General features: G+C 43.1%; 1 long non-coding RNA gene across 1 annotated transcript; it reads left to right on the forward strand.

Annotated features, from left to right (window-relative positions):
- Positions 1-3,060: 3,060 nt before the first annotated feature.
- LOC106600899 (uncharacterized) lies at positions 3,061-6,946 on the forward strand. The gene is made up of 3 exons (XR_001327910.2): positions 3,061-3,334; positions 4,485-4,517; positions 4,915-6,946. It is a non-coding gene; the product is annotated as an uncharacterized lncRNA (long non-coding RNA).
- The last annotated feature ends 1,032 nt before the right edge of the window (positions 6,947-7,978 follow it).

Below are 7,978 nucleotides of genomic sequence, written 5' to 3' on the forward strand. Positions count from 1 at the left end.
TGGTGAGGACCTGACTTACAAAAGGCCTACAAGCCCTCAGTCCAGCCTCTCTCAGTCTATTGCAGACAGTCTGAGCACTGATGGAGAGATTGTGCGTTCCTGGTGTAACTAGGGCAGTTGTTGTTGCCATCCTGTACCTGTCCCGCAGGTGTGATGTTCGGATGTACCAATCCTGTGCAGGTGTTGTTACACGTGGTCTGCCACTGTGAGGACGATCAGCTCACAGTACAGACATTGCAATTTATTGCCCTGGCCACATCTGCAGTCTTCATGCCTCCTTGCAGCATGCCTAAGGCACGTTCATGCAGATAAGCAGGGACCCTGGGCATCTTTCTTTTGGTGTTTTTCAGAGTCAGTAGAAAGGCCTCTTTAGTGTCCTAAGTTTTCATAACTGTGGCCTTAATTGCCTACCGTCTGTAAGCTGTTAGTGTCTTAACGACCGTTCCACAGGTGCATGTTCATTAATTGTTTATGGTTCATTGCACAAGCATGGGAAACAGTGTTTAAACCCTTTACATTGAAGATCTGTGAAGAAATTTGGATTTTTACAAATTATCTTTGAAAGACAGGGTCCTGAAAAAAGGGACGTTTCTTTTTTTGCTGAGTTTAGTTGTATGTATTGCTGCTGCATAGACCTATATCTGTAGGCAGCCTTTAGGATTCCATTCAAACTGTAAAAAGTTTTAGTGTAGGGCAGGGGTGGGAAAACCTTTTGGCTCGAGGGCCACATCGGGATTTTGAAATTCAACGGAGGGCCACATTTTTTGGGGGACTAATTGTTTGTTAAAATCAATTCGTGAGGTCCTCCCGAGTGGCGCAGCAGTCTAAGGCACTGCATCGCAGTGCTTGAGGCGTCACTACAGACCCCGGTTCGATCTCAGGCTGTGTCACACCTGGCCGTGACTGGGAGACCCATGAGGTGGCGCACAATTGGCCCAGCGTCGGGCGGGTAAGGAGAGGGTTCGGCAGGCTGAGATTTCATTGTCCCATTGTGCTCTAGCAAGATAAATACACGTTCAATTGTTTATGGTTCATTGCACAAGACTCCTGTCTTGTGAGACTCCTGTGGCGGGCCGGGCGCATGCACGCTGACACGGTCGCCAGGTGTACGGTGTTTCCTCTGACACATTGGTGCGGCTGGCTTCTGGGTTAAGCGGGCGGGCATTGTGTCAAAAAGCAGTGCTGCTTGGCTGGGTCGTGTTTCGGAGGATGCACGGCTATTGACCTTTGCCTCTCCCAAGTCCGTACGGGAGTTGCAGCGATGGGACAAGACTGTATCTATCAATTGGATACCACAAAATTGGGGAGAAATTACATTTTTAATGTCTCGCAAGCCGTATTGAAGTGCCTGGCAGGCCCCCCCCCCCTTGGTGTAGGGTATGCTACAGCACTGCTGTGAGAGAGTCAATGATGTATGCCTATGGAGAGTTCAGATGTTTAAAATTCCAGTCATGTCTCCAGTGGTTTTATGGTGCCACCTAGTGTACAAATAGCCATCAGACAGACAGACCATGATTACTGCGCCACTAGTTTTATGAGAGCTCAAGGGCCTTCTCTCTCTGTGTCATCTCTCTCTCTCTCTTCTTCTCTTTCCCTTCTTCTCTTTCTTTCCCTTCTGTTGTTTCTTTAACTCTCTCCATCTCTCTTTCTCTCATTATATCTCTCTCTGCCCCTCTCAACTTCACTCTCCCCCCTTTCCAACCAACCAACATCTTTCTTTCTTTCCTCCCCCTCTCCATCCCCCCCCCCCACCACACACTTTAAACCTCTTAATTGCTTAATTAACTCAGGAACCACAACTGTGTGGAAGCACCTTCTTTCAATATACTTTGTGTCCCTCATTTACTCAAGCGTTTCTGGCAGTTACCTGTATATTACAAACAAAAAACTACGATTTAAGTGAGAATAGGCATTGGTCTGAAGCCAAAAAAGAAAGGAAATTCACATGAACATCACAATACCTACTCCACCCATGCTATACCAAGGTTTTCCAGCACACGGTTTTGACCAACTACAGTAGCTATATTGGTATTGTACTTCAAACTACTGTATGTGTAGGCAGGTTGCTATGGATTCAAACCTTCTCAAACAGACTATTTCATACTCTTCAGAGGGATAATGACCTTTACATTTCTTGCTTAAACTGAGAGATTTTGATGGGGATTTTTTTAATCGTGTTACTTAGATTTTAAGACAATTGAACAACCTCCTGGAAAATGCACACATAATCAACATGTACACATAATCAACATGTACACATTAACTATTTACATGACAATGTACCTTATAATTTACTGAAGAAAGTCATAGTACTACAATACCTGTAAACAAAAGTGAGTTATAACTAAATATCAAATTTACAACTAAATGGATAGTCAACTTTGTAAATACAATTCAGGGATGGCCACAACTGCTATTGACAAACTACAGGTTTATGCAGTACCACACCTGATTCTACTATTCATGGTCTCAATGAACAGCTGAGTAGTATAATCAGGTGTTGTAGCACTGGGCTTGATCAGAAAAGTCTGCATAACGCTGTGGATCATCAAGAGCAATATTGATAACTCCTGTCATCATCAGAATGTCCAGTTAAATAGGCCAGACTGTCCATATAAATAGTGTCAAGTTGATGTGCTTATAAAAAGGTCCGTAGTGTAATGGTTAGCGTCACCGTCTTTGGAACTGAGGACACAGTTTGACCATTCTCTTTAGTGTATAGTTTTAAGTGGCTCTTAAAAGTGCCTTTGGTTCGTGGAGTGGCAGGCAAGAGGCAGTGAGTGGGGTGGTATGTACTACCACATCCGTCTCGCTAGAACGGAGGAGAGACCAGCTCTCAGACTCTCAAGGAAGAAAGAGGTCGTTGCCCTCATCCATGAGATGCATGCCATCCCTACAGTACTGCCCAGTACTGCCCAGGGAAACAGTGCTGTACGGCAGAGTGGCGGATTGTGGACATGTGCCTGGAAGCTTTTGTTGCACAATGTTTTTGTTGTTCATTCACTCAGTGCTGATTGAACGTGTATTTATCTTGCTTGCTAAAAAATAAATCGTCTTAAACAGTTGATGTGTTGAAAACAGTTTCATTTCAGTTAGGTCATATATAGAGTTAGCTCTAACCAGGTTAGCGAGCATAGTATTTTCTTTAAACTGCGCTCAGATTCGGTTGCACTAGCAAGTTTTAACTGGGTGCACGTGTGGCAAATTCAGATTTTTGGGAACACACTGAAAAGTAATTTGACACTGTATTGATCAGTCAGTGCAAATTTGGATTATAATGACAGGAAGACAATTGCATTGAGAGAGGAGGGCGCGCACTGAATCAATGCATATGGTAAGGTCTGTAACGTTAGCTAACGTTAAATGAGCAAGCTAGCTAGCAGCTGTTATGTTAAAAGTTGAAATCTGGTTGTACATATAACGTTAGCAAGCAAGCCAATTTTACTTTATGGAGTAACTAACGTTCGATGAGCAATGCCCATTGCACAATGTATTATAACTTAGCTGTGTGGCAGTTTTCCAAAGTTTGGTGTTGACTATGAACTTTACTCAGCTAGCTAGCTATGCTTTGTGGAATATTATGGGATATAGCTAGCTAAGTTATTGTCAACATTGAGTTTTACTGGCTAGCTAACTGGCTATAGTAGGCAAGGACATTAGTTAGCTTATCTGTTTGTTTACACAGATGACTTCAGCCTTATAAAAAAAAAACTTCCCAGGCAAAATATAGGTAGGTAGCTTTCCTCGCTTGTTGGTTAGCTAGCTAGCCAACATTAGTTCTCATCTGACAGGTAACTTATTCTGTGGTATAACGTTACGTTAGCTAGTTATCTAACGTTACAGCTGCTGGCTAACTAACATTAGCTAATCAAAACAAAACCACATTCAGCTCACTAATAACAACCAACCCATTTTTCATGTTGGACAATTATCTGTGTGCATTTATTGATTAACCTCATCTTGAATACCAACATATAGCTATCTATAGTAGCTTAGGTTTGTCCTGAACCACTTCTTATCATGGCTGGCTGCCTGGCTGATAAAGGCGGTGACCGGTTTGCGTTGGCGAGTTGCTGAGCACTCTGAATTTCAGCTGAAAATATCTTAGCATTGTCAGAAATGTTACAAAAAGTTAGCACATCATTGTTTTCTAATTGACGGAAATGTGCACGTGATAAATGATACATTTCATAAAAACTGTTGCACCTACAAACTTAGCCTATCCGACATTGTTTAAATTCAATGGTCACTTTATGGACACTATAGTCTCGCTTTTAATCCGACTTCTAGAATTTGAGCAAGGTAGCCACAAGAAATACAAATTGCTAATGACAATGTTAAAAAAAATCTGGTATGTGGTTCTTGGCAGTGTTGCCAACTCCTCAGTAAGTAAGTAGCTATTGGCTGTCCTAAAAGTCGCTAAATGACACCATCACCTAATTTGCATAATTTTCATTTGCATGTAATTGTGATGGATGCTGTAGGAGAGAGGAATAACGTCGTAGGAGAGAGAAAAAGTGAGTAAAAAACACCCTAAATATGTTTAGATCTACAAATGAACTTTCTTCTGTCGATTCTTGTTTTTCTTTATGTCACAATACCAACTCTCCTCCTTTATCCGGACTTGGGACTGGCAAAAGTGACCCAAAAGAGACACTCTGGTGGAGTTACTTCGGGTTTTTTTCTTAATTTGGTTTGGTTTTTAACCTTATGGTCCACTTAGGAGCCTACAACAAGTCACAGTAAAACATGAACATTTTTAACCATAACATTCTTTAAAAAAAATGTGTATACAATCTACATGAACAATCTAAATGGACCAAAAAGAGACAATATAAAAACTGTCAATGGCAATGTGAGAAAATTATGGTAACTAGTCTGGCCCTAATTCAGGTTAATTGTTATTTTTTCCAGACCCCCCTCCTCACACACACAGGCTGTGCTGACTCACAGAAAGAGTGGATCATCGTCATTTTGGTCAAGGCTCTCTATGGCAGGTTCAGCAACTGAGGGAGCTGACTTAAATGAGTAAGCAGCTGATGTGCCAAAAAGCTGCAAAACATTATCAGGCAGCTGGTGCTCATAACAAGCCTCACCAGACAGCTTCAGTCCTTATCGAATGTACAGGATGGAGTTAAGGGTCTGCAAGGACATCCGATTTCTAAGTTTGCTTTTTACCACACTCATCTTGCTGAATACTCTCTCAACTTCAGCATTCGAGTGTGGCAAGGACAACACAGACACAGCAGCCATGGCAAATACTTGAAACGGGTTGATATCAGCTGCATCCCTGAACTTCCAAATCTCACTCCAGAAGCCCAGTGTGTTTTTTGTCTCATTCCATTTACTAAGATGGATGGCACGCCATTGCTGGACAATCTTGTCTATCTCTGCAGGGGAGTAGCCAAGGAGCTTGGCTATTTTTTTCTATTTCTCCAGGGCTCTTATTGTGCTTTAGAGTTTCTTCCACATTGAAAACTGACATGTACTGCAATGCTTCGATGTTGTCCGGCAGTCTCACCCTCAACTCATTAGTGAGGGAGATGGTGAAGGCTACACACCGCTTTCGGACATTGTTTTTATCCTCAGGTGCAAGGTGGAGCTCAGCTGCATTTGACTCGAAAAGGTAACCAAGGTACGGTTTGGACTGATGTATCCATCTATTGGCCCTTTGAGTACATCAACATTTGCCAGTGGATTCAGCACCCTGCTGCTCACAGACTTGATCAGGCTAACCAAGGTGTCAAGTAGCTTAAGAGGATCTACTTGCTCTCCCTCAAAAGCCTTGATGGCCAACTGTACCTCACCCAGCACTGACTTCAAAAAAGTCAGATACAATATGTTTTGAGGATCACTGTAAATGGAGCATAAAACCTCAGCCATGTAGCAGTGTTCACTGGACTTGGAGATTGCGAAGATCAGCCTAAGCTCCTCCCACTGGTCCAAAATGTGTGAAACTGCGGGTTCAATGGAGAGCCAACGTGTGGCACACACCTTGGTTATCTGTGAAGGTTTCTGCCCACAGTTGATGGTCTCATATATGGCCTTGTAGGCCTCCCTGCGCTTTGGAGACACTTAAAACCAGTTATAAGTCTCTCGTACCAAGTACTCCACACTATGGGGGATGGTGTCATTGGAAGCATGACTTATAGCAAGCTGCAGAGAGTGGCACACACAGCGAATAAAAACCAGATATTTGAGGCCATACTCCTCCTTCAGCACTTTATGGACCCCATTGTTAATCCCTGTCATAACAGAGGCATTGTCAGTCCCTATCCCCAGGAGTTTCTCTTTTTTAAGACAACACTTCTCGAGGAAAGCCACAACGGCTATAGATTTGGCATCTCTTCCCTCCAACTCACCAGGCCCCAGAAATGTTGATACAATTGTCTGCTTGGTGTCACTAAAGTACCTTATCACAACCCCGAGGTACTTAGAAACACTTACATCCGTGAACTCATCGAGGAGGAGGATGAAACGCTGGTCACCCACATCTGCGACCAACTTTTCAGAGAGTATGGTGCTAGAACACCATTAATCATTTCTGTGCACTTTGTCCTGTGCATTTTGAAGTGAGTAGCAGCAGTGGAGTCGGAGAAAGCAGCTCTACATGCTTCTCCAATGTGATCACATGCCAGCATGGAACAGTGTTCAGCGATAGCTAATGCCATGGTGGCCTCAACCTTTTTTGCAGATTCAATTTTTGAAACCATAAATGGCAGCTTGTTTTGGGTGGAACTGTTACAAGGCTTTGCCTTTTGAGTATGTTTTTGAGTTGTCATGTGTTTTTTTACATCACTAAGTTTGGCGTAGAAATCAGCCTTACAATACAGGTGTCACGTCCTGACCTGTAAAGGGGTCATTTGTAATTGTAGTATGGTCAGGGTGTGGCAGGGGGTGTTTGTTTTGTGTGTTTTGGGGTTTTTTTGGTTCTAGGGGATTTTGGTTCTAGTTTTCTATTTCTATGTTTCTTTTTCTATGTGTGGCCAGGTATGGCTTCCAATCAGAGGCAGGTGTCTTTCGTTGTCTCTGATTGGAAGCCATACTTAGGCAGCCAGTTTTTCCTGTGTCTTTGTGGGTGGTTATTTTCTGTATAGCCTGTGTGCCTTATGGAACTGTTTTGTCGTTTTGTTTATTTTGTTTGAGTGTTCTCTTTTCTAATAAAGTAAGAAGATGAGCACTATACCCGCTGCGCTTTGGTCTGTCCCTATCGACGCCTATGACAACAGGCAGTATGCCCGTGTATCATCTCCAATAAACGGCTTCAACCAGCCTTTGAATTCGGGGTTTGATTCCCACTCCTTTCTGTATTTTTGAGTGTACAGTTTAGACTGAGACATGATGAGCTAGCCAGCTAGATGTTTAGCTTATGTCATAGGGAGGCACACACACAGTGGACAAGGTGAATAAGTGACTGAGGCTGTGTGAGTAAAATGCAGTGATTTATTTTTGTGCTGTGATTTATTTTAGACAAAGAATATTTTGCATTTACATCCCGCCCTGAATGTAAGCCAGGGCGGGATCAGCCTGACCGCATGCGCGATTCATTTGCAGTCTGGACGCGGAGGGGTGAACATCTCCTGCTCTGACTGCAGCTGGGAGGGACTGCTGCGCCTGTGAGTGCTTTGGGACGGGGGTGGGGCCCACGGCAGCACCTGCTGCTCGTTGAGAAGAGTAAGAACTATACGTGCTTTCACCTCAGAGTCTCCAGAAGTCTCCAATAACACCAGAAAAAGTCGCTAGATTTGTCGATAGTCGATTTTTTTTGAAAATGTGTCGCTAGAGGGGTCTGAATACTCGCTAAATATAGTGACAACATCGCTAAGTTGGCAACACTGGTCATTGGTAACGGATGAATGGATCATGACGAGAGACGGAGAGTGAGTTGTGTATCTCCAATCAAGTTGATTTGAAATTGGTGTCATATTGGCTTAGATTTAGTAGGAAGATTTGAATTTAACAGTGAGCTTCAACCAAT

The sequence above is a fragment of the Salmo salar genome, chromosome ssa03 (assembly GCF_905237065.1).
Source record: "Salmo salar chromosome ssa03, Ssal_v3.1, whole genome shotgun sequence".
Lineage (NCBI taxonomy): Eukaryota > Metazoa > Chordata > Actinopteri > Salmoniformes > Salmonidae > Salmo > Salmo salar.